Below are 27,686 nucleotides of genomic sequence, written 5' to 3' on the forward strand. Positions count from 1 at the left end.
ACAGCCAGATGGTGAAGCGTGATTCATCACTCCAGACAATGCGTTTCCACTGCTACAGAGTGCAATGACGGTGAGCTTTACACCACTCCTGCTGACGTTTGGCATGGCGCATGGTGATCTTAGGCTTGTGTGCAGCTGGTCAGCCATGGAAACCCATTTCATGACACTCCAGACGAACAGTTATTGTGCTGACGTTACTTCCAGAAGCAGATTGGAACTCGGTAGCGAGTGTTGCAACTGAGGACAGACGATTTATATGCATTACGTGCTTCAGCACTTGGTGGTCCCATTTTGTGTGCTTGTGTGGCCTACCACTTTGTGGCTGAGCCGTTGTTGCTCCTAAAGGTTTCCAATAACAACACTTACAGTTGACCGGGTCAGCTCTAGCATGGCAGAAATTTTACGAACTGACTTGTTGGAAAGGTGGCATCCTATGATGGTGCCATGTTGAAAATCACTAGCTCTTCAGTACAGGCCATTCTACTGCCAATGTTTGTCTATGGAGATTGCATGGCTGTGTGCTTGATTTTATACAACTGTCAGTAACAGGTGTGGCTGAAATAGACAAATCCACTAATTTGAAGGGGAGTCCACATAAATTTGTAATAATAGGGCAGGCAGGCATTTGCAGTTAAAGTAAGTGAAGTCACAAGTGTCTTTCATGAAGTTCTAAAAAAGGGATAGTTCACCCAAATTCCAAAATAAAATGTTGGTTTCCTTACCCTATAAGCAGTCTAGGGACAGCAATACAGGATTTGGCCCTGTTTCCAAATTTATCGGCACTAACCATTTGGACATGATGTGTGAAAAATGCTAATATCAATACCGTGGCTAGAAGGAGATTTGTGCCACAAATGCTAAAATGTTAGCATTTGGAAACAGTGTCAGGGAAATAAAACCAAAGCATGGATTGCTGTCATACCTTGTCCATAGCTTGCTTGCCGAGGATTATAGGCTTGAGGTGGCTTCCTTGATCACGCAGGTCACCAGCCTACGTAAGAAACTGGGGAAATAAGCGGATACAAACAACAAATAGTTTCGTCGTCCTGGAGCCTGATCTTCCTGCACCTTCGTCGCTGGTTGTACCTGTGCCTGCCGGCCGCAGTGTCTACTCCTACGATTTTGAAGTTGACGTTGGCAACCTTCCATCCCTGCTCTGGATCGAGCCGGGCTTCTCGCTCTGTTGGAGGCCTCACCCATCCATAAGCGGTTCTACGAATCCTGTGACGTGTGGGAGTGGGTGGATTTCCTCGTCTTTCTCGCCAGCCGTGATTTCGGGCAGCTCCATGGTAAGAAATGTGACCGTTCCTGGTGCAAAAACAATGTCCTATCCTGGAGTTCGAGAATATCACATTACTAAGCTGCTCCTGAATTTACTACTTCAGGACATGGAAATCGATTATATCGTAGTCCATGTGGGTTTTAATGACATTATAAAGGGCAGCTCTAAACAGTTGAAACTGGATTTTAAAGAGCTGATTGACACTCTGCTAGAAAGTAATAAAAAACCCATCATATCTGGCCCTGTGCTCTCTCTAAATCATGGCATTGAAAGTTTTGGCTGGATTCTTTCACCATTGAAGCTCAATGTGTGCAACTCTTGTTTAGAATTTCGATAACTTTTGGAAACGTAACACGTTTTATAAGGAGGATGGGATCCACCAAAATCATTTGGGTTCCTGGATCATTTCACAGCATTATAAGGCTGAGTTGAGGCATTGACTTATCAATGACCCAAGCCCAGCTCAGTTAATCCCTACCTTTCTGATGCTGAGTTGCCATAACGCTTCAGCAAATGTACATTGTACCATGGGAGTTGGTAGACACAATGTAAGTAACCTCATTTACAGTGCCTTGCAAAAGTATTCGGCCCCCTTGAACTTTGCGACCTTTTGCCACATTTCAGGCTTCAAACATAAAGATATAAAACTGTATTTTTTGTGAAGAATCAACAACAAGTGGGACACAATCATGAAGTGGAACGACATTTATTGGATATTTCAAACTTTTTTAACAAATCAAAAACTGAAAAATTGGGCGTGCAAAATTATTCAGCCCCCTTAAGTTAATACTTTGTAGCGCCACCTTTTGCTGCGATTACAGCTGTAACTCGCTTGCGGTATGTCTCTATCAGTTTTGCACATCGAGAGACTGTCATTTTTTCCCATTCCTCCTTGCAAAACAGCTCGAGCTCAGTGAGGTTGGATGGAGAGCATTTGTGAACAGCAGTTTTCAGTTCTTTCCACAGATTCTCGATTGGATTCAGGTCTGGACTTTGACTTGGCCATTCTAACACCTGGATATGTTTATTTTTGAACCATTCCATTGTAGATTTTGCTTTATGTTTTGGATCATTGTCTTGTTGGAAGACAAATCTCCATCCCAGTCTCAGGTCTTTTGCAGACTCCATCAGGTTTTCTTCCAGAATGGTCCTGTATTTGGCTCCATCCATCTTCCCATCAATTTTAACCATCTTCCCTGTCCCTGCTGAAGAAAAGCAGGCCCAAACCATGATGCTGCCACCACCATGTTTGACAGCGGGGATGGTGTGTTCATGGTGTGAGCTGTGTTGCTTTTACACCAAACATAACGTTTTGTATTGTTGCCAAAAAGTTCCATTTTGGTTTAATCTGACCAGAGCACCTTCTTCCACATGTTTGGTGTGTCTCCCAGGTGGCTTGTGGCAAACTTTAAACAACACTTTTTATGGATATCTTTAAGAAATGGCTTTCTTCTTGCCACTCTTCCATAAAGGCCAGATTTGTGCAATATACGACTGATTGTTGTCCTATGGACAGAGTCTCCCACCTCAGCTGTAGATCTCTGCAGTTCATCCAGAGTGATCATGGGCCTCTTGGCTGCATCTCTGATCAGTCTTCTCCTTGTATGAGCTGAAAGTTTAGAGGGACGGCCAGGTCTTGGTAGATTTGCAGTGGTCTGATACTCCTTCCATTTCAATATTATCGCTTGCACAGTGCTCCTTGGGATGTTTAAAGCTTGGGAAATCTTTTTGTATCCAAATCCGGCTTTAAACTTCTTCACAACAGTATCTCGGACCTGCCTGGTGTGTTCCTTGTTCTTCATGATGCTCTCTGCGCTTTTAACGGACCTCTGAGACTATCACAGTGCAGGTGCATTTATACGGAGACTTGATTACACACAGGTGGATTGTATTTATCATCATTAGTCATTTAGGTCAACATTGGATCATTCAGTGATCCTCACTGAACTTCTGGAGAGAGTTTGCTGCACTGAAAGTAAAGGGGCTGAATAATTTTGCACGCCCAATTTTTCAGTATTTGATTTGTTAAAAAAGTTTGAAATATCCAATAAATGTCGTTCCACTTCATGATTGTGTCCCACTTGTTGTTGATTCTTCACAAAAAAATACAGTTTTATATCTTTATGTTTGAAGCCTGAAATGTGGCAAAAGGCCTCAAAGTTCAAGGGGGCCGAATACTTTCGCAAGGCCCTGTATGCCCCTATAACTGCCCTAAATGCCTCTGCTGATCCTATAGCTATTGTATGCAGTAATCATGTGCCTATGAACCAGATTCATACTGTTAGCACTGAGGCAGTGTGCCCTAGTAGGAAGTCCACTGTAAATAACATGAGCATATTTAATTCTGCTAAACTTCCCAGTAAAGCAATGAAAACAAGTAAGCATCCCAGAAGAAACATGCTTAAAATAGGCCACATTAACATATGTAGCTTAAGGAACAAGGTTCATGAAATAAATAAATTCCTAGTAACAGATGACATTAATTTCTATCTCTGAAACTCACTTAGATAATGCCTTTGATGATACAGTGGTAGCAACACAAGTTTAGAACATTTACAGAAAAGATAGAAATGCCAATGGTGGAGGTGTTGCTGTTTATATTCAGAACCACATTCTTGTTAAGCTTCGAGATGATCTCATGTTAAATACTGTTGAAGTAATATGGCTACAGGTTCATCTGACTCACGTAAAGCCCATTTTTTTCTGGGAAACTGCCAAAAACCACCAAGTGCTAACAGTAAGTATCTGAATAACATGTGTGAAATGCTTGATAATGTATTTGATATCAACAGGTTGCAGGCACTGGTTACAGTTTGAAGTTTTTTCTTGAGTGGGTAGCTTGATGAAAGCCAGTAAATATTTAAATCACCCAGAAAATATCAGTCAACCTACCAGGCTAGTTACAAACAGCACAGGAATTAAATCATCAACATGTATTGATCACATTGTCACGCCCTGGTCTAAGTATTTTGTGTTTTTCTTCATTTATTGGGTGTGGCATCGGGTTTTTTGTATTGTGGTGTGTTTTGTCCTGGGGTTTTGGTGTGTATGTATTGGGATTGTAGCTAGTGGGGTTATCTAGCAAAGTCTATGGCTGTCTGGAGTGGTTCTCAATCAGAGGCAGGTGTTTATCGTTGTCTCTGATTGGGAACCATATTTAGGCAGCCATATTCTTTGAGTTGGTCGTGGGTGATTGTCCTGAGTGTCTTGATGTCCTTGTTTGATGTTAGTTGACACAAGTATAGGCTGTTTTCGTTTTGTTTATTGTTTTGTAGTGTTTGTGTTTGTTTAAATAAACATGGATCGCAATCGACACGCTGCAGTTTGGTCCGACTCTCCTTCACTATATGAAAGCCGTTACAGAATCACCCACCACCAACGGACCAAGCAGCGTGTTAACAGGCAGGAGCCACAGGAGAGGCAACAGAGGCAGCAGCAGGAGCAGCAGCAGCTGCAGTGGGAGAGGCTGCACCACCAGGAGAAATGGACATGGGAGGAAGAACTGGACGGTAAAGGACCCTGGGCTCAGCCTGGAGAATATCGCCGCCCCAAGGAAGAACTGGAGGCGGCGAAAGCTGAGAGGCGCAGATATGAGGAGGCAGCACGGTGTAGTGGATGGAAGCCTGAGAATCAGCCCCAAAAATGTATTGGGGGGGGGCTCAGGGAGAGTGTGGCAGAGTCAGGAGTCACACCTGAGCCAACTCTCCCTGTTTATCGTGAGGAGCCAAGGAGGAGACCAGAACCAGAGCCGGTGTTGGAGGTGAGCGAAACAGAGACTGTGAAGGAGTTAATGGGGAAATTGGAGGAGAGAGAAATGAGGGAGTTGCTGTGTTGGTGCTTTTTGCATGGAATTCGCCCGACGGAACGTGTTGGGGATTTGATGGCACCTGGGTTAGCGCTCCATACTCGTCCTGAAGTGCGTGTTAGTCGGCTGGTGAAGTCGGTGCCAGCCTCACGCACCAGGCCTCCTGTGCACATCCCTAGCCTTGCACGTCCTGTGCCAACACTGCTCTCAAGATCTCCAGTACGCCTTCACGGTCTAGCCCATCCTGTGCCACCTCCACACTCCAGTCCTCCGGAAGCAGCTCCCCGCACCAGGCTTCCTGTGCGTGTCCTCGATCCAGTACCACCAGTTCCAGCACCACGCACCAGACCTTCAGTGCGCCTCGCCTGTTTACCGCAGCCAGAGCCTTTCTCCTCTACAGCGCTGCCGGAGCCTCCCGCCTGTTTAGCGCAGCCAGAGCTTTTCTCCTCTCCTGCGCTGCTGGAGTCTCCCGCCTGTTTAGCGCAGCCAGAGCCTTTCTCGTCTCCTGGGCTGCCGGAGTCTCCCGCTTGTTTAGCGCAGCCAGAGCCTTTCTCCTCTCCTGCGCTGCCGGAGCCAGAGCTGCCAGCCTGCATAGAGCAGCCAGAGCTGCCAGCCTGCATGGAGAAGCAAGAGCTGCCAGCCTGCATGGAGAAGCCAGAGCTGCCAGCCTGCATGGAGAAGCCAGAGCTGCCAGCTTGCATGGAGAAGCCAGAGCTGCCAGTCTGCATGGAGCTGCCAGTCTGCATGGAGCTGCCAGTCTGCAAGGAGCTGCCAGTCTGCAAGGAGCTGCCAGTCTGCAAGGAGCTGTCAGTCTGCATGAAGCAGCCCGAGCTGCCAGTCTTCAATGAGCTGCCAGTCTGCAAAGAGCTGCCAGTCTGTAAGGAGCTGCCAGTCTGCAAGGAGCTGCCATTCTGCACGGAGCCGCCAGAGCTGCCAGTCTGTAAGAAGCCGCCAGAGCTGTCAGCCTACATGGAGCAGCCAGAGCCACCAGTCAGCATGGAGCAGCCAGAGCCGCCAGACAGTATGGAGCAGCCAGATCTTTCAGTCTGCGAGGATCCGCCAGTCAGCCAGACTCTTCCAGATCCGCCAGTCAGCCAGACTCTTCCAGATCCGCCAGTCAGCCAGACTCTTCCAGATCCGCCAGTCAGCCAGACTCTTCCAGATCCGCCAGTTAGCCAGACTCTTCCAGATCCGCCAGTCAGCCAGACTCTTCCAGATCCGCCAGTCAGCCAGACTCTTCCAGATCCGCCAGTCAGCCAGACTCTTCCAGATCCGCCAGTCAGCCAGACTCTTCCAGATCCGCCAGTCAGCCAGACTCTTCCGGATCCGCCAGTCAGCCAGACGCTTCCGGATCCGCCAGTCAGCCAGACTCTTCCGGATCCGCCAGTCAGCCAGACTCTTCCGGATCCGCCAGTCAGCCAGACTCTTCCGGATCCGCCAGTCAGCCAGACTCTTCCGGATCCGCCAGTCAGCCAGACTCTTCCGGATCCGCCAGTCAGCCAGACTCTTCCGGATCCGCCAGTCAGCCAGACTCTTCCGGATCCGCCAGTCAGCCAGACTCTTCCGGATCTGCCAGTCAATCAGACTTTTCCAGATCTGCCAGTCAGCCAGGATCTGCTAAAACCACCAGCCAGCCAGGATCTGGTAGATCTACCTACCTGCCTGAGCTTTCTCTCACTCCCGAGCTTTCTCTCACTCCCGAGCTTTCTCTCACTCCCGAGCTTTCTCTCACTCCCGAGCTTTCTTTCACTCCCGAGCTTTCTCTCACTCCCGAGCTTTCTCTCACTCCCGAGCTTTCTCTCACTCCCGAGCTTTCTCTCACTCCCGAGCTTTCTCTCACTCCCGAGCTTTCTCTCACTCCCGAGCTTCCCCTCAGTCCCGAGCTGCCTCAGTCCCGAGCTGTCCTTCAGTCCCGATCTGCTCCTCAGTCCAGTGGGTTTCTGGGTGAGGACTACTAGGCCATGGTCGGCGGCGAGGGTGGACTATCCAGGGACGCGAGGAGAGGGGACTAAGACATTGACTGAGTGGGTTCCACGTCCTGCGCCGGAGCCGCCACCATGGACAGACGCCCACCCGGACCCTCCCTATTGTTTTGAGGTGCGTTCGGGATTCCGCACCTTGGGGGGGGGGGGGGGGGGGGTTCTGTCACGCCCTGGTCTAAGTATTTTGTGTTTTTCTTCATGTATTGGGTCAGGCCAGGGTGTGGCATCGGGTTTTTTGTATTGTGGTGTGTTTGTCCTAGGATTTTGGTGTGTATGTATTGGGATTGTAGCTAGTGGGGTTATCTAGCAAAGTCTATGGCTGTCTGGAGTGGTTCTCAATCAGAGGCAGGTGTTTATCGTTGTCTCTGATTGGGAACCATATTTAGGCAGCCATATTATGGTTGGTCGTGGGTGATTGTCCTGAGTGTCTTGATGTCCTTGTTTGATGTTAGTTGACACAAGTATAGGCTGTTTTCGGTTTTCGTTTCGTTTATTGTTTTGTAGTAGTCGTGTTTACGTTTGTTTAAATAAACACGGATCGCAATCGACACGCTGCAGTTTGGTCCGACTCTCCTTCACTATATGAAAGCCGTTACACACATCTTTACTAATGCCGCAGAAATGTTCTTGAAAGCAGTATCCAGTACTCAGCTCCACCATTCTTTGAATCAGATGGCTCGTTCATCATAAAACCGAATGATATTGCCAAATACTTGAATTACTTTTTCCTTGGAAAGATTATCAAACATAGGCATGACATGTCAGCAACAAACGCTGACACTACACATCCAAGTATATCTGAAGTAATTATGGAAGACAAGCATTTACATTTTCAAATCTGTAAAGTGAGTGCGGAAGAGGTGAAAAAATGATTGTCTACTAACAATGACAAGCCACCGGGGTCAGACAACTTGGATGGAAAATGACTAAGGATAATACCAGACGACATTGCCACTCCTATTTGCCATATGTGGATCAACACCTGGATTCGGCTTATGTAGCAAAATGTGAAATTGTTTTTTTTTACATTGGATAAAAGTAGAGACTCATACACCACTCATCATACACTGCATTTGATGAACAATGGGAAAGTAATTCTGCTTTGAAAGTTGATCAACTTGTAAACTCACTTTTGAGAAAATCACCTTTGAATGTTTTGGTATCAAGTGAAAAGCTCTTCTTTGTCTACACCCATCCACCCATCTCGTTTCGCTCTCTGAATACACACTTGATGCTCTGGCCGGTGATTTGTTTACCTCTGGACAACATTAAAACAGCCTAACCAGCTCTGCTGGCAACAATTTCATTACGCTTTTTGCAGACGTTTACTGACAACGACCATATTCAACGGGTGTTGTACACACGTCACTTAAAATTAGCTAACAAGCCAGCCAGCTAACATTAGCTAGTTATTAAACAACAATGAACAAAGTACCAACAATGCCTAACATTAGGCTCTAACTAGAAAACAAACAGCACTGGGAAACAAATAATAACGTCCGCTAGGGAGCCAGCCAACTAACGTTAGCTAGCTAGCTAACAGTACACTTTAGCTTAAGACATACAGCTAGCTAACTAGGTAAACAATTAACCTGGCTAGGTAAACAACATTTTAGATCGCCAGCGTTTTGTCCCAAAAATGTTCTCCTAACATATTTTCTTCACCTCTGCGTGTTTTTAGTTGTTTTGATATGAACACTTAAAGTACACACTTTAAGTTAGCTAATGAGCCAGCCAGCTAATGTTAACTAGTTAAACAACATTGAACAACATGCCAACAATGCCAGAGTGCTGGGAGCTAACCAACCAGGTCCAATATGTTAGCTAGCTAACATTAGGCTCTAATTAGAAAAGCAAACGGCTCTAGGAAACAAATAATAACGTCAGCTAGGGCGCTAGCCAGCAAGCGTTAGCTAGCTAGCTAACAGTACCCTTTAGCTTGAAATAAAAACAATTTCTGTCCAAATTAGAAACGTGTAATACCTGAAAATGTAGCTGCTAACGCTAGACTATCGTACCTGTATACATCATCATGCATGATGATGATGTCTCCTTGTCAGGAATGCCATACCACGGTTGCCCTTAGTTTGAAGATGTAATCAGGAGACAGGTGTTTTCTCCATCTCTTTAGCTATCATACTCTAATTCCACTGATTTCAAACCTTGATCCTCCAGAAAGTGGAGAGAAACACTTATGCAGCTCCACTACATTAAATTACACTACACTACATTAAAAAAAGCCGTGCTTGACAGGATTACCAACACATACCGACAAGCTCAAATAGACAGAAGCCTTGAATAATGCAGACCAATCAGAATACATCTCTCGGCATGTCCAGCCCACTCATTATTGCAGCCAATCATGACTGGTGGGAAGGTTGCTCGCTTTTTCTGTGGCTTTACCCACAAGGCTCGTAATTGAATTAACAATTGTATTCATATTTACAGATGGCATACAAGTTGGTTATTAAGGCACATGGAAGTTCACATGTTTGAGAAGGCCCAAAAACGCATTTTGATAAAAATACATTTTGTGACTTGCGACATACTTCTAGTTTCCTGAATCGGGTAACATATTTTCTGGCTCAAATAGCCGACCAATCAGCCTGTTACCAACCCTTAGTAAACTTTTGGAAAAAATTGTGTTTGTGTCACGCCTGCTCCCGCTCCCCCTCCCTAGCTCTCGAGGGTGCCAGGCTGCCCATCATGACGCACAGTTGTCTCCATCGTTATGTGAACCAGCCCTTGTTTGGAGTCACCTGGACACAATTACTTTGTTGATTGCTCCTCCTCTGTTCCTCAGTTTGATCCCCGTGTCAGCATTATTGTCGTTATGTTTCCCCTGTCCAGACGCTGTCCTTGTCTGTTTCATGTCGGTTATTTATTAAATGGTCACTCCCTGTACTTGCTTCTCGTCTCCCAGTGTCTGTCCTTACAGAATGCTGACACACATTTTGAAGCATCAGTGAGTGTTTTGTTTTTTTTGGTGACATCGGGTCCGGTTGCAGCTGCCCGAAAGGAACCGGGGGTGCCTCAGCTGGCTCGTCGGGATTCCACGCCTTAGCTGGCTCGAGAGGTTTCCTTGCCTCAGTTGGCCCACAGGCTCCCACCGATCAGCCGACTCATCAGGCTCCCACGACTCAGCCATCTCGCCAGGCTTCCATGCCTTAGCCGCCTCATCCGGCTCCCGCGCCTCAGCCAGCTCGTCAGGCTCCCACGCCTCAGCGGAATTGCCAGGCTCTCACGCCTCAGCCGGCTCATCGGGCTCCAATGCCTCAGCCGGTTCGTCGGGCTCCCACGCCTCGGCCGGCTCATCGGGTTCCCACGCCTCAGCCGGCTCATCGGGCTCCCACGCCTCAGCCGCCTCGTCGGGCTCCCACGCCTCAGCCGCCTCGTCGGCTACTACAGCAAGTGAAATGACTGCAACATTTACAAAGTGCTGCAGTTAGTTTCAGAGTGGATGGCAAGGAATAAGTTAGTCCTAAATATGTCTGAAACTAAAAGCATTGTATTTTGAACAAATCATTCACTATACCCTTAACCTCAACTAAATCTTGTAATAAATCATGTGGAAAATAGGCAAGTTGAGGTGACTAAGTTGAGGTGCACAGACACATGCATACACACACACGATAACATACACACTATACACACGTGTTCACATGGAATTTGTATTGTAGATATGTGGTAGTGGTGGGGTAGGGACCTGAGGGCACACAGTGTGTTGTGAAATCTGTGAATGTATTGTAATCTTTTCAAAATTGTATAACTGTCTTAATTTTGCTGGAACCCAGGAAGAGTAGCTGCTGCCTTGGTAGCAGCTAATGGGGATCCATAATAAATACAAATATAGAGTAAGTAAACCAATGTTTAGTTTTAGAATTTGGGTTAACTATCCTTTTATGTAACTTTTCGGTCAAAGTCACCAAATTCACATAGACATATGAATTTCAGAGTTCAGAGTATAGATCTGTCATTCTCATTGAATGCAAGTCTAAAAGCAGTAGATCTATTCTATTTGCACTATTTTTATGCTTCCCACTCTTAAATTTTGTTTTTGTGTCTTTTACTTTCGGTTTGGTACACTAACTTCAAACAGCTGAAAATAAAGTATTTGTTGATATTAAAAATATTTCACAGCGATTCTTAAAACTAAATACTGCTTGTTTTGTTAGATAAACTGTAATTAGGTGAACCATTATAATTTTCGCAAACAGGAAATGGCAGAGCGTTTTCTGCATATTGCAACTTTAAGTATGAAAAATGCTTCTGGATTTTCGGGACAGTGGCTCTTAAATGTATTTTTGTTCTGTGATTAATAAACTATTGAGTGTTTTAAAAGATAATTCAAGTCACATAGCCTTCGTTCCCAAGTGTTGCTTCTGAGACTGAGGTATTTGTGTAACAATGGACAAGGGCGTATATACATATTTTTTATTTTATTTTTTTATTTCACCTTTATTTAACCAGGTAGGCAAGTTGAGAACAAGTTCTCATTTACAATTGCGACCTGGCCAAGATAAAGCAAAGCAGTTCGACACATACAACGACACAGAGTTACACATGGAGTAAAAACAAACATACAGTCAATAATACAGTATAAACAAGTCTATATACGATGTGAGCAAATTAGGTGAGATAAGGGAGGTAAAGGCAAAAAGGCCATGGTGGCAAAGTAGATACAATATAGCAAGTAAAACACTGGAATGGTAGATTTGCAATGGGAGAATGTGCAAAGTATAAATAAAAATAATGGGGGTGCAAAGGAGCAAAATAAATAAATAAATAAAATACAGTAGGGAAAGAGGTAGTTGTTTGGGCTAAATTATAGGTGGGCTATGTACAGGTGCAGTAATCTGTGAGCTGCTCTGACAGTTGGTGCTTAAAGCTAGTGAGGGAGATAAGTGTTTCCAGTTTCAGAGATTTTTGTAGTTCGTTCCAGTCATTGGCAGCAGAGAACGGGAAGGAGAGGCGGCCAAAGAAAGAATTGGTTTTGGGGGTGACTAGAGAGATATACCTGCTGGAGCGTGTGCTACAGGTGGGAGATGCAATGGTGATATATACGTATATATATGGTACAGTACAGTAGGTTTGCTATTGGAAACAATTATAATCTCGCATCATTAGCCCTTATCACCCCTGCTCTCCCGCTGGGTACAGATGTCAGTTAAACATCTAGTTTTGATTGATGAGCTGTCAACTGACGTGAATTCATTGTGAATTCAACAAAAATGGTCAGCATGTCATTGGATTTAGATTTAAAGTTGCGTGAAAAAAAGACTACATGTCCATTTTGCAAATTCAATAAATTTTTCATGTTGATTCAACATCATCACATAGATTTTTTGTTGTTGAAATGACGTGGAAACAACGTTGATTCAACCAGTTTTTGCCCAGTGGGATGTGTGTGTGTCACTCCTCTGTTGACGACTTGGGAGGGCAGTGTTGGGGTCACTTCCATCTCCCCTAATTTATATGTAATTACAGTCCATCAGAGACATCATGAATATAGTGTTGAGAGTAAACACAGCCACACACACACACACACACACACACACACACACACACACACACACACACACACACACACACACATTTACAGTGCCTTCAGAAAATATTCATACCCCTTGACGTATTTCACGTTTTGTTGTGTTACAGCCTGAATTCAAAGTGTAGATTTAAGTGAAAACTGTAACTTGGCCACTCAGCAAAATTCAATGTCTTCTTGGTTAGTAAGCAACTCTAATGTAGATTTGGCCTTGTGTTTTAGGTTATTGTCTTGCTGAAAGGTGAATTAATCTCCCAATTTCTGGTGGAAAGCAGATTGAATGAGGTTTTCCTCTAGGATGTTGCCTGTGCTTAGCTCCATTCCGTTTATTTTTTACACTGAAAAACTCCCCAATCCTCAATGATTACAAGCATACTCATAACATGATGCGCCACCACAATGCTGGTACTCAGTAATGTGTTATATTGGATTTGCCCCAAACATAACACTTTGTATTCAGGAGGAAAAGTTATTTGCTTTGCCAAATGTTTTGCAATATTACTTTAGTGCCTTGTTGCAAACAGGATGCATGTTTTGGAATATTTTGTATTCTGTATAGGTTTCCTTATTTTTACTCTGTTAGTTACGTTCGTATTGTGGAGTAACTACAATGTTGTTCATCCATCCTCAGTTTTCTTCTACCACAGCCAATAAACTTTGTAACTGTTTTAAAGTCACCATTGGTCTCATAGTGAAATCCCTGAGCGGTTTCCTTCCTTTCCAGCAACTGAGTTAGGAAGGATTTCTGTATATTTGTAGTGACTGGGTGTATTGATACACCATACAAAGTGTAATTGATAACTTCACCATGCTCAAAGGGAAATTCAATGTCTGATTTTTATTTGTTTTACCCATCTACCAATAGGTGCCACACTTTGTGAGACACTGGAAAACCTCCCTGCTCTTTGTAGTTTAATCTGTGCTTCAAATTCACTGATCGACTGAGGGATCTTACAGATATTTGTATGTGTAGGGTACAGAGATGAGGTAGTCATTCAATTATTGCACGAATTATTATTGCACAAAGACTGAGTCCATACAACTTATTATGTGACTTGTTAAGCATATTTTTTACTCCTGAACTTATTTATGCTTGCCATAACAAAGGGGTTGAATACTTATTGAATAAAGACATATAAGCTTTTAATTTGTAATTAATTTGTATAAATGAATACAAAATTCATTCCACTTTGACATTATGGGGTATTGTGTGTACGGCAGGCCAGTTGCAATTCTTTAACATTGAATTAATTAAACATTTAGGCTGTAACACAACAAAATGTGGAAAAAGTCAAGGGGTGTGACTACTCTGAAAGCACTTTACGTGTGAGACACATCTGATATCCTGTACACCTCAATTTTCTTAATCCCGCCTCTACATTGATGACACTCTCTATCTCTATATATATATATTTCTCTCTCTCTGGCTCTCTCGTTCTCTCTCTGCCTGCTTGCCTTTCTTCTTCCCTCCATCCCATCCCTGTGTTAAATCTGAAGGCCCGGTAAAAACGCCTCTCCACATCATTGCCTGCACCAACCAACCCAGGCCATTGAGTCACAATCCTCTCCTAGAAGAAGCATTCAAAGCTTCTCTCAAATCCAGGGATTTTCTTCCAAGTTACTTTTCAACTGTTCATCGATCCCGATGCAACCAGCTCCCCTTGACGACTGGGCTGTAAACAAAAAGCTTGAAGTTCTCTGTGACTATACCACCTCCTCCATCTTCTCCAACATAAACCTGGAGTCCCACCCTTTTATGTTCACAAAGCAGCAAACCTACAGTATAGAGTGCACTCATTGAAGAGGCATGGAGGAGGTCAGACTGCTTTGTTCTTCCAATAGACTCTCAATTAGCCTGACGTTTAGGCCCCAGTCAGTGCCTTCCTTTGTTACCTCAGGCATCTAATGATTTCCCTCACCCGTGCTGGAGCCTGTGTGTTAGTGTCTCCTACTGTTGTTTTCTGGCTCAACTCTATGTCAGTGGTGTGGTGAGTCTGTCGGTCTCAGGGCTAGCACAAGATGGCAGTGCTCCTACCCTCACTGCCCACACAACCCTCACTGCATAAGCCCTCTCATCTGTCTGAATTCCAAATCGGGAACTAGATTTTGTACCCGCAAGGAAGTTGCGTAGATGTTAGACAGGGTTACAGTAGGTGGTAGAGGATCAATTCGGAATTCATTGTATGTTGTCCAGTAGCATTTCTCATAACCAAAAATGAGCTGACCCTGTGTCAGTGCTTAGGTATAACTCCTTCCCACTCAATGCCACTCATGGGCAATTGTGTGCTACGAGCTAGCATATGCCATACCATGGTGGCATGGAACTGGGCTGGGCTGAACTAGGGGGACTAGGGGAACAGGGGTGGGTAGCTGAGATAGGGGGATTCCCATCAGGTTTCTGATGACAGTTTGGCGCCACAGATTTAAACCTCATCACACCGAGCCCAGCTCCAGTTATTCACCAAAGACAAGAAGGTGGCTCACAGGAGGCTCTTCCTCTTCTTCAGACTCTTTTTTTCTATTTCCAAATCTCTTCTTCAGTCTGCAACCAGGATGTGAAGGAGAGAGACAGGTTTTGGGGAAGAACCTTATTGCATTGTTAGAGATGAAAAAATTTGAAAGATTAATAAAGAGGGAAAGAGAGAGGGGTACACTACCGGTTAAAGGTTTTAGAACACCTACTCATTCAAGGGTTTTTCTTCATTTTTATTTTATTTCTACATTGTAGAATAATAGTGAAGACATCAAAACTATTAAATAACACGTTAAATAACACGTTAAAACTATTAAATAACATTAAATCCCCCTAGTTGTAGTAACCAAAACAGTGTTAAACAAATCAAAATATATTTTAGATTTGAGATTCTTCAAAGTAGCGGCCCTTTACCTTGATGACAGCTTTGCACACTCTTGGCATTCTCTCAACCAGCTTCACCTGGAATGCTTTTACAACAGTCTTGAAGGAGTTCCCACATACAATGAGCACAGGTCATCTGATGCAACACTCCATCACTCCCCTTCTTGGTCAAATAACCCTTACATAGCCTGGAGGTGTGTTCGGTCATTGTCCTGTTGAAAAACAAGTGATAGTACCGCTAAGCCCAAACCAGATGGGATGCTGTATTGCTGCAGAATGCTGTGGAAGCCATGCTGGTTAAGTGTGCCTTGGATTCTAAATATATCACAGACAGTGTCACCTGCAAAGCACCTCCACACCATAACATCTCTTCCTCCATGCTTTACGGTGGGAAATAGACATGAGGAGATCATCCGTTCACCCACACCACATCTCAGAAAGACACGGCGGTTGGAACCAAAAATCTCAAATTTGGACTCCAGACCAAAGGACATATTTCCACCGGTTGAATGTCCATTGCTTGTGTTTCTTGGCCCAAGCAAGTCTCTTCTTCTTGTTGTTGTCCTTTAATAGTGGTTTCTTTGAAGCAATTCGACCATGAAGGCCTGATTCACGCAGTCTCTTCTGAACAGTTGATGTTGAGATGTGTCTGTTACTTGAACTCTGTGAAGCAGTTATTTGGGCTGCAATTTCTGAGACTGGTAACTCTGATGAATGTATCCTATGCAAACGGTAACTTTGGGTCTTGTACTCCTGTGGCGGTCCTCATGAGGTGCCAGTTTCATCATAACGCTTGATGGTTTTTGTGACTGCACTTGAAGAAACTTTCAGATCTTGAAATGTTTCAAATTGACTGACCTTCATGTCTTAAAGTGATGATGGACTGTTGATATCTAAGTCATTCCAAAGGATAGTTTTAACAGAGCAAATTAAATGTAGCCATACTTTATGAGTCATATATCATCAATGACACTATTTAAGCTTATATAGTATTTGAGAAGTCATCAACAAATATCTTTTCAATTCAACCCAGGGTTCAACAAAGAATAGACAATACATATGGGCGTAGGGTTTCATGCTTTGGTTTCATTTCATATATACTCTTCAAGTTATTCCTTAATACGTTTTATTCTCGTTTCCGTCTCTACCAAAAATCTTAGTTAAAGATTAGGACTAAATCCAATCAAACTTTATTTGAAGTGCATTTAAAGTTTGATTAGGTGTATTATTATTTTATTTTACCGTTATTTAACTAGGCAAGTCAGTTAAGAAAAAAATATTATCTTATTTACAATGACGGCCTACCCTGGCAAAGCTGGGCCAATTGTATGCCTCCCTATGGGACTCCCAATCACAGCCGGTTGTAATGCAGCCTGGAATCGAACCAGGGTCTGTAGTGATGCCTCTAGCACTGAGATGCAGTGCGTTAGACTGCTGCCCCACTCGGGAGAAAATTTGAGAGATTAGATTTCGTTATATTGTTAAACTTAGTGCACCAGTGGCTCAGATGAAACTTTCTAAGCTTTAGATATCCTTTAAATGTTGATATTTGGTTACGCTGTGAACTAAACACAATTCAATAATATTTTTGCAATAAAGTAAATAGCCTAAAGTTAAGGCTATTGTACAAACTAATGCAACAGTAGTTATTCAACCTTAATATTAGTAACACATCCATGGCCACATTTTGAGGTTAGCCTATCGTAACTATGAATGTATTCTGATGTATTCATCGAAAATGTGCATGTTCAAGATAGCATGCAAAGGTCACAGATCATTCTCGCGGGTAGCCCTCCCCTGGCATCTGCCGAACCCAGATTTATCACTCCAGAGAATTCGTTTCCACTGCTACATAGTGCAATGACGGTGAGCTTTACATCACTCCTGCTGACGTTTGGCATTGCGCATGGTGATCTTAGGCTTGTGTGCAGCTGGTCGGCCATGGAAACCCATTTCATGACACTCCAGACGAACAGTTATTGTGCTGATGTTACTTCCAGAGGCAGTTTGAAACCCAGTAGCGAGTGTTGCAACTGAGGACAGACGATTTATATGCATTACGTGCTTCAGCACTTGGTGGTCCACTTTGTGAGCTTGTGTGGCCTACCACTTTGTGGCTGAGCCGTTGTTGCTCCTAAAGGTTTCCAATAACAACACTTACAGTTGACCGGGTCAGCTCTAGCAGGGCAGAAATGTTATGAACTGACTTGTTGGAAAGGTGGCATCCTATGATGGTGCCATGTTGAAAGTTACTAGCTCTTCAGTACAGGCCATTCTACTGCCAATATTTGTCTATGGAGATTGCATGGCTGTGTGCTTGATTTTATACACCTGTCAGCAACAGGTTTGGCTGAAATAGCTGAATCCACTAATCTGAAGGGGAGTCCACATACATTTGTAATGATAGGGCATTATAGGGCAGGCATTTGCAGTTAAAGTAAGTGAAGTCACAAGTGTCTTTCATGAAGTTCTAAAAAAGGGATAGTTCACCCAAATTCCAAAATACAATGTTGGTTTCCTTACCCTATAAGTTGTCTAGGGACAGCAATACAGGATTTGGTTTAGTTCTCATGGCCCTGTTTCCAAATTTGTCGCCACTAACCATTTGGACATGATGTGTGAAAAATGCTAATATCAATACCGTGGCTAGAAGGAGATTTGTGCCACAAATGCTAAAATGTTAGCATTTGGAAACAGTGTCAGGGAAATAAAACCAAAGCATGGATTGCTGTCATACCTTGTCCATAGCTTGCTTGCCGAGGATTATAGGCTTGAGGTGGCTTCCTTAATCACGCAGGTCGCGAGCCTACATAAGATACTGGGGCGCCGACAGAGATGGCCGCCTCGCTTCGCGTTCCTAGGAAACTATGCAGTTTTTTGTTTTTTTACGTGTATTTCTTACATTAGTACCCCAGGTCATCTTAGGTTTCATTACATACAGTCGAGAAGAACTACTGAATATAAGATCAGCGTCAACTCACCATCAGTACAAATCAGCCTTACAAACAGGACAACGGAGCGGATCCCATGCAGCGACCCAAAAAAACGACTCAGAAAAAGAGGGAAACGAGGCGGTCTTCTGGTCAGACTCCGGAGATGGGCACACCGTGCACCACTCCCTAGCATTCTTCTTGCCAATGTCCAGTCTCTTGACAACAAGATTGATGAAATCCGAGCAAGGGTAGCATTCCAGAGGGACATCAGAGACTGCAACGTTCTTTGCTTCACGGAAACGTGGCTCACTGGAGAGACGCTATCCGAGGCGGTGCAGCCAACGGGTTTCTCCACGCATCGCGCAGACAGAAACAAACATCTTTCTGGTAAGAAGAGGGGCGGGGGCGTATGCCTTTTGGCTAACGTGACATGGTGTGATGAAAGAAACATACAGGAACTCAAATCCTTCTGTTCACCTGATTTAGAATTCCTCACAATCAAATGTAGACCGCATTATCTACCAAGAGAATTCTCTTCAATTATAATATAAACTTTATTTGACTCTTTGCAAACTGGAAACCATTTATCCGGAGGCTGCATTCATTGTAGCTGGGGATTTTAACAAGGCTAATCTGAAAACAAGACTCCCTAAATTTTATCAGCATATCGATTGCGCAACCAGGGGTGGAAAGACCTTGGATCATTGTTACTCTAACTTCCGTGACGCATATAAGGCCCTGCCCCGCCCCCCTTTCGGAAAAGCTGACCACGACTCCATTTTGTTGATCCCTGCCTACAGACAGAAACTAAAACAAGAGGCTTCCACGCTGAGGTCTGTCCAACGCTGGTCCGACCAAGCTGACTCCACACTCCAAGACTGCTTCCATCACGTGGACTGGGACATGTTTCGTATTGCGTCAGACAACAACATTGACGAATACGCTGATTCGGTGTGCGAGTTCATTAGAACGTGCGTTGAAGATGTCGTTCCCATAGCAACGATTAAAACATTCCCTAACCAGAAACCGTGGATTGATGGCAGCATTCGCGTGAAACTGAAAGCGCAAACCACTGCTTTTAATCAGGGCAAGGTGTCTGGTAACATGACCGAATACAAACAGTGCAGCTATTCCCTCCGCAAGGCTATCAAACATGCTAAGCGTCAGTGCAGAGACAAAGTAGAATCTCAATTCAACGGCTCAGACACAAGAGGCATGTGGCAGGGTCTACAGTCAATCACGGACTACAGGAAGAAATCCAGCCCAGTCGCGGACCAGGATGTCCTGCTCCCAGGCAGACTAAATACAGTGCCACTGACACGGCCTGCAACGAAAACATGCGGTCTCTCCTTCACTGCAGCCGAGGTGAGTAAGACATTTAAACGTGTTAACCCTCGCAAGGCTGCAGGCCCAGACGGCATCCCCAGCCGCGCCCTCAGAGCATGCGCAGACCAGCTGGCCGGTGTGTTTACGGACATATTCAATCAATCCCTATACCAGTCTGCTGTTCCCACATGCTTCAAGAGGGCCACCATTGTTCCTGTTCCCAAGAAAGCTAAGGTAACTGAGCTAAACGACTACCGCCCCGTAGCACTCACTTCCGTCATCATGAAGTGCTTTGAGAGACTAGTCAAGGACCATATCACCTCCACCCTACCTGACACCCTAGACCCACTCCAATTTGCTTACCGCCCAAATAGGTCCACAGACGATGCAATCTCAACCACACTGCACACTGCCCTAACCCATTTGGACAAGAGGAATACCTATGTGAGAATGCTGTTCATTGACTACAGCTCGGCATTCAACACCATAGTACCCTCCAAGCTCGTCATCAAGCTCGAGACCCTGGGTCTCGACCCCGCCCTGTGCAACTGGGTACTGGACTTCCTGACGGGCCGCCCCCAGGTGGTGAGGGTAGGCAACAACATCTCCTCCCCGCTGATCCTCAACACTGGGGCCCCACAAGGGTGCGTTCTGAGCCCTCTCCTGTACTCCCTGTTCACCCACGACTGCGTGGCCACGCACGCCTCCAACTCAATCATCAAGTTTGCGGACGACACAACAGTGGTAGGCTTGATTACCAACAACGACGAGACGGCCTACAGGGAGGAGGTGAGGGCCCTCGGAGTGTGGTGTCAGGAAAATAACCTCACACTCAACGTCAACAAAACTAAGGAGATGATTGTGGACTTCAGGAAACAGCAGAGGGAACACCCCCCTATCCACATCGATGGAACAGTAGTGGAGAGGGTAGTACGTTTTAAGTTCCTCGGCATACACATCACAGACAAACTGAATTGGTCCACTCACACAGACAGCATTGTGAAGAAGGCGCAGCAGCGCCTCTTCAACCTCAGGAGGCTGAAGAAATTCGGCTTGTCACCAAAAGCACTCACAAACTTCTACAGATGCACAATCGAGAGCATCCTGGCGGGCTGTATCACCGCCTGGTACGGCAACTGCTCCGCCCTCAACCGTAAGGCTCTCCAGAGGGTAGTGAGGTCTGCACAACGCATCACCGGGGGCAAACTACCTGCCCTCCAGGACACCTACACAACCCGATGTCACAGGAAGGCCATAAAGATCATCAAGGACATCAACCACCCGAGCCACTGCCTGTTCACCCCGCTATCATCCAGAAGGCGAGGTCAGTACAGGTGCATCAAAGCTGGGACCGAGAGACTGAAAAACAGCTTCTATCTCAAGGCCATCAGACTGTTAAACAGCCACCACTAACATTGAGTGGCTGCTGCCAACACACTGACACTGACTCAACTCCAGCCACTTGAATAATGGGAATTGATGGGAAATGATGTAAATATATCACTAGCCACTTTAAACAATGCTACCTTATATAATATTACTTACCTTACATTACTCATCTCATATGCATACGTATATACTGTACTCTATACCATCGACTGTATCCTTATGTAATACATGTATCACTAGCCACTTTAACTATGCCACTTTGTTTACATACTCATCTCATATGTATATACTGTACTCGATACCATCTACTGTATCTTGCCTATGCTGCTCTGTACCATCACTCATTCATATATCCTTATGTACATATTCTTTATCCCCTTACTCTGTGTACAAGACAGTCGTTTTGGAATTGTTAGTTAGATTACTTGTTGGTTATTACTGCATTGTCGGAACTAGAAGCACAAGCATTTCGCTACACTCGCATTAACATCTGCTAACCATGTGTATGTGACAAATAAAATTTGATTTGATTTGAAATAAGCGGATACAAACAACAAATAGTTTCGTCATCCTGGAGCCTGATCTTCCTGCACCTTCGTCGCTGGTTGTACCTGTGCCTGCCGGCCGCAGTGTCTACTCCTACGATTTTGAAGTCGACGTTGGCAACCTTCCATCCCTGCTCTGGATCGAGCCGGGCTTCTCGCTCTGTCGGGGGCCTCACCCATCCATAAACTGTTTTCCGAATCCTGTGACGTGTGGGAATGGGTGGATTTCCTCGTCTTTCTCACCAGCCATGATTTCGGGCAGCTCCATGGTAAGAAATGTGACCGTTCCTGGTGCAAAAATAATGTCCTATCCTGGAGTTCGAGAATATCACATTACTAAGCTGCTCCTGAATTTACTACTTCAGGACATGGAAATCGATTATATCGCAGTCCATGTGGGTTTTAATGACATTATAAAGGGCACCTCTAAACAGTTGAAACTGGATTTTAAAGAGCTGATTGACACTCTGCTAGAAAGTAATAAAAAACCCATCATATCTGGCCCTGTGCTCTCTCTAAATCATGGCATTGAAAGTTTTGGCTGGATTATTTCACCTCACAACTGGCTACGTGACTATTGAAGCTCAATGTGTGCAACTCTTGTTTAGAATTTCGATAACTTTTGGAAACGTAACACGTTTTTTAAGGAGGATGGGATCCACCAAAATCATTTGGGTTCCTGGATCATTTCACAGCATTATAAGGCTGAATTGAGACATTGACTAATCAATGACCCAAGCCCAGCTCAGTTAATCCCTACCATTCTGATGCTGAGTTGCCATAACGCTTCAGCAAATGTACATTGTACCAGGGGAGTTGGTAGACACAATGTAAGTAACCTCATGTATGTCCCTATAAATGCCCTGAATGCCTCTGCTGATCCTATAGCTATTGTATGCAGTAATCATGTGCCTATGAACCAGATTTATACTGTTAGCACTGAGGCAGTGTGCCCTAGTAGGAAGTCCACTGTAAATAACATGAGCATATTTACTTCTGCTAAACTTCCCAGTAAAGCAATGAAAACAAGTAAGCATTCCAGAAGAAACATGCTTAAAATAGGCCACGTTAACATATGTAGCTTAAGGAACAAGGTTCATGAAATCAATAAATTGCTAGTAACAGATGACATTCATATTCTGACTATCTCTGAAACTCACTTAGATAATGCCTTTGACGATACAGTGGTAGCAACACAAGTTTAGAACATTTACAGAAAAGACAGAAATGCCAATGGTGGAGGTGTTGCTGTTTATATTCAGAACCAGATTCTTGTTAAGCTTGATCTCATGTTAAATACTGTTGAAGTAATATGGCTACAGGTTCATATGACTCACCTAATGCCCATTTTTGTGGGAAACTGCTACAAACCACCAAGTGCTAACAGTAAGTATCTGGATAACATGTGTGAAATGCTTGATAATGTATTTGATATCAACAGAGTTACATTTTCTGGGTGATTTAAATATTTACTGGCTTTCATCAAGCTACCCACTCAAGAAAAATCTTTAAAATGTAACCAGTGCCTGCAACCTGGTTCAGGTTATCAGTCAACCTACCAGGCTAGTTACAAACAGCACAGGATTTAAATCATCAACATGTATTGATCCCATCTTTACTAATGCCGCAGAAATGTTCTTGAAAGCAGTATCCAGTACTCAGCTCCACCATTCTATGAATCAGATCATCATAAAACCGAATGATATTGCCAATTACTTCAATGATTTTTTCATTGGCAAGATTAGCAAACATAGGCATGACATGTCAGCAACAAACGCTGACACTACACATCCAAGTATATCTGACCTAATTATGGAAGACAAGCATTGACATTTTCAATTCCGTAAAGTGAGTGCGGAAGAGGTGAAAACATTATTGTTGTCTACTAACAATGACAAGCCACCGTGGTCTGACAATTTGGATGGAAAATGACTAAGGATAATACCAGACAACATTGCCACTCCTATTTGCCATATGTGGCTCACCACCTGGATTCAGTGTTACGTAGCAAAATGTGAAATTGTGTTTTTTACATTGGATAAAAGTAGAGACTCATACACTGCACTCATCATACACTGCATTTGATGAACAATGGGAAAGTAATTCTGCTTTGAAAGTTGATAAACTTGTAAACTCACTTTTGAGAAAATCACCTTTGAATGTTTTGGTATCAAGTGAAAAGTTCTTCTTTGTCTACACCCATTCAGCATCGTTCACACTCTTTTAAGTTTATCCCCACCCATCTCGTTTCGCTCTCTGAATACACACTTGATGCTCTGGCCGGTGATTTGTTTACCTCTGGACAACATGAAAACAGCCTAACCAGCTCTGCTGGCAACAATTTCATTACGCTTTTTGCAGACGTTTACTGACAACGACAATATTCAACGGGTGTTGTACACATGTCACTGAACATTAGCTAACAAGCCAGCCAGCTAACATTAGCTAGTTAAGCAACAATGAACAAGGTACCAACAATGCCTAACATTAGGCCTAGAAAACAAACATTAGGCCTAGAAAACAAACAGCTCTGGGAAACAAATAATAACGTCCGCTAGGGAGCCAGCCAACTAACATTAGCTAGCTAACAATACACTTTAGCTTAAGACATACAGCTAGCTAACTAGGTAAACAATGAACCTGGCTAGGTAAACAACATTTTAGATCATACACGTCATGTAACGTTAGCTAATGAGCCAGCCAGCTAACGTTAGCTAGTTAAACAACAATGAACAACGTGCCAACAATACCACAGTGCTGGGAGCTAATCAACCAGGGCCAATGTTAGCTAGCTAACATTAGGCTCTAATTAGAAAAGCAAACGGCTCTAGGAAACAAATAATAACGTCAACTAGGGAGCCAGCCAGCAAACGTTAGCTAGCTAGCTAACAGTACCCTTTAGCTTGAAATGAAAACACTTTCTGTCCAAATTAGAAACGTGTAATACCTGAAAATGTAGCTGCTAACGCTAGACTATCGTACCTGTATACATCATCATGCATGATTATGATGTCTCCCTGTCAGGAATGCCATACCACGGTTGCCCTAGTTTGAAGATGTAATCCGGAGACAGGTGTTTTCTCCATCTCTTTAGCTATCATACTCTAATTCCACTGATTTCAAAACTTGATCCTCCAGAAAGTGGAGAGCAACACTTATGCAGCTCCACTACACAATACATTAAAAAAAGCTGTGCTTGACAGGATTACCAACACATACAGTGGGGAGAACAACCATTTGAGACACTGCCGATTTTGCAGGTTTTCCTACTTACAAAGCATGTAGAGGTCTGTAATTTTTATCATAGGTACACTTCAACTGTGAGCGACGGAATCTAAAACAAAAATCCCAAAAATCACATTGTATGATCTTTAAGTAATTAATTTGCATTTTATTGCATGACATAAGTATTTGATACATCAGAAAAGCAGAACTTCATATTTGGTACAGAAACCTTTGTTTGCAATTACAGAGATCATACGTTTCCTGTAGTTCTTGACCATGCTCCCACACCACGTCGTGCCTCAGCTGACTCGTCAGGCTCCCACACCTCAGCCGACTCGTCAGGCTCCCACGACTCAGCCATCTCGCCAGGCTTCCACGCCTCAGCCGCCTTATCCGGCTCCCACGACTCAGCCAGCTCGCTAGGCTTTCACACCTCACCCGGCTCGTCAGGCTCCCACGCCTCAGCCAGCTCACCAGGCTTCCAGGCCTCAGCCAGCTCGTCATTCTCCCACTCCTCAGAGGGATTGTCAGACTCTCAAGCCTCAGCCGCCTCGTCGGACTCCCATGTCTCAGCCTGCTTGTCGGGCTCCCATGCCTCTGCTGGCTCATCTGTCTCGGCCGGGCCGTCAGGCTCGCCCAGGTGGGACATTGGGTGTCGCCCCTAGAGAGGGGGGGGGGGTACTGTCATGCCTGATCCCGCTCCCTGGTGCTCAAGGGTGCCAGGCTGCCTATCATTATGCACACCTGTCACCATCGTTACGCGCACCAGTGCATCTTTGGACTCATCAGGATTCCATTACTTTGTTGAAATGTTCACACCCTCACACCCTCCCAGCATCGGTCCTTACAGTTTGACCAGATACAATGCTAGTTTACAGTACACAAATTGATAACAGACATTCAGCATGCTTATAGGGAATTACATTCAACAAGCACAGCACTTACACAAATGACTGATGATTGGCTAAGATAAATTAATGATTAAAAAGTGTGGGGGCTGTTTTGTTAGACTTTAGTGCAGCTTTTGACATTATCGATCATAGTTTGCTGCTGGAAAAATGAATGTGTTATGGCATTACACCCCCTGCTCTATTGTGGATAAAGAGTTACCTGTCTAACAGAACACAGAGGGTGTTCTTTAATGGAAGTCTCTCCAACATAATCCCCTTCATTTTTTCAATCGTTACTAACGACATGCCACTGGCTTTAAGTAAAGCCAGTGGCATCAACTTTATACACGTCAGCTACTACAGCAAGTGAAATGACTGCAACATTTACAAAGTGCTGCAGTTAGTTTCAGAGTGGATGGAAAGGAACAAGTTAGTCGTAAATATTTCTGAAACTAAAAGCATTGTATTTGGAACAAATCATTCACTATACCCTAAACCTCAACTAAATCTTGTAATAAATCATGTGGAAAATAAGCAATTTGAGGTGACTAAACTGCTTGGAGTAACCCTGGATTATAAACTGTCATGGTCAAAACATATTGATAAAACAGTGGCTAAAATGGGGAGAAGTCTGTCCATAATAAAGTGCTGTTCTACCTTCTTAAAACAGTTACAAAGTTTAATGGCTGTGATAGAAGAAAACTGAGGATGGATCAACAACATTGTAGTTACTCCACAATACGAACGTAACTAACAGAGTAAAAATAAGGAAACCTATACAGGATACAAATATTCCAAAACATGCATCCTGTTTGCAACAAGGCACCAAAGTAATACTGCAAAACATTTGGCAAAGCAAAATAACTTTTCCTCCTGAATACAAAGTGTTATGTTTGGGGCAAATCCAATATAACACATTACTGAGTACCAGCATTGTGGTGGCGCATCATGTTATGAGTATGCTTGTAATCATTGAGGATTGGGGAGTTTTTCAGGATAAAAAAACAAACGGAATGGAGCTAAACACAGGCAACATCCTAGAGGAAAACCTGATTCAGTCTGCTATCCACCAGAAACTGGGAGATGAATTCACCTTTCAGCAAGCCAAATCTACATTAGAGTTGCTTACTTACCAAGAAGACATTGAATTTTGCTGAGTGGCCAAGTTACAGTTTTGACTTAAATCTATTTGAAAATCTATGGCAAGACCTGAAAATGGTGTTTGGCAATTAACAGGTATGTAATTGCTGCCAAAAGTGCTTCTACAAAGTATTGACTCAGGGGTGTGAATATGTATGTAATGAAATATCTGTATTTAATGTTCAATACATTTGAAAAAAAACATATGTTTAATACATTTTGAATTCAGGCTGTAACACAACAAAATGTGAAATACGTCAAGGGGTATGAATACTTTCTGAAGGCACTGTGTGTGTGTGTGTGTGTGTGTGTGTGTGTGTGTGTGTGTGTGTGTGTGTGTGTGTGTGTGTGTGTGTGTGTGTGTGTGCGTGCGTGCGTGCGTGCATGCGTGCGTGTGTGTGTGTGGTTGTGTTCACTCTCAAAATTATATTCATTATGTCTCTGATGGACTGTAATTACATATAAATTAGGGGAGATGGAAGTGACCCCAACACTGCCCTCCCAAGTCGTCAACAGAGGAGTGACACACAGCCCACTGGGCAAAAACTGGTTGAATCAATGTTGTTTCCACGTCATTTCAACAACAAAAAATCTATATTATGATGTTGAATCAACATGAAAAATGTATTGAATTTGCAAAAAGGACATTATCTTTTTTTCACCCAACTTTAAATCTAAATTCAATGACATGCTGACCATTTTTGTTGATTTCACAATGAATTCACGTCAGTTGACAGCTCATCAATCAAAACTAGATGTTTAAC

The sequence above is a fragment of the Oncorhynchus mykiss genome, chromosome 6 (assembly GCF_057628025.1).
Source record: "Oncorhynchus mykiss isolate SJ-2025 chromosome 6, ASM5762802v1, whole genome shotgun sequence".
NCBI classification, from domain to species: domain Eukaryota; kingdom Metazoa; phylum Chordata; class Actinopteri; order Salmoniformes; family Salmonidae; genus Oncorhynchus; species Oncorhynchus mykiss.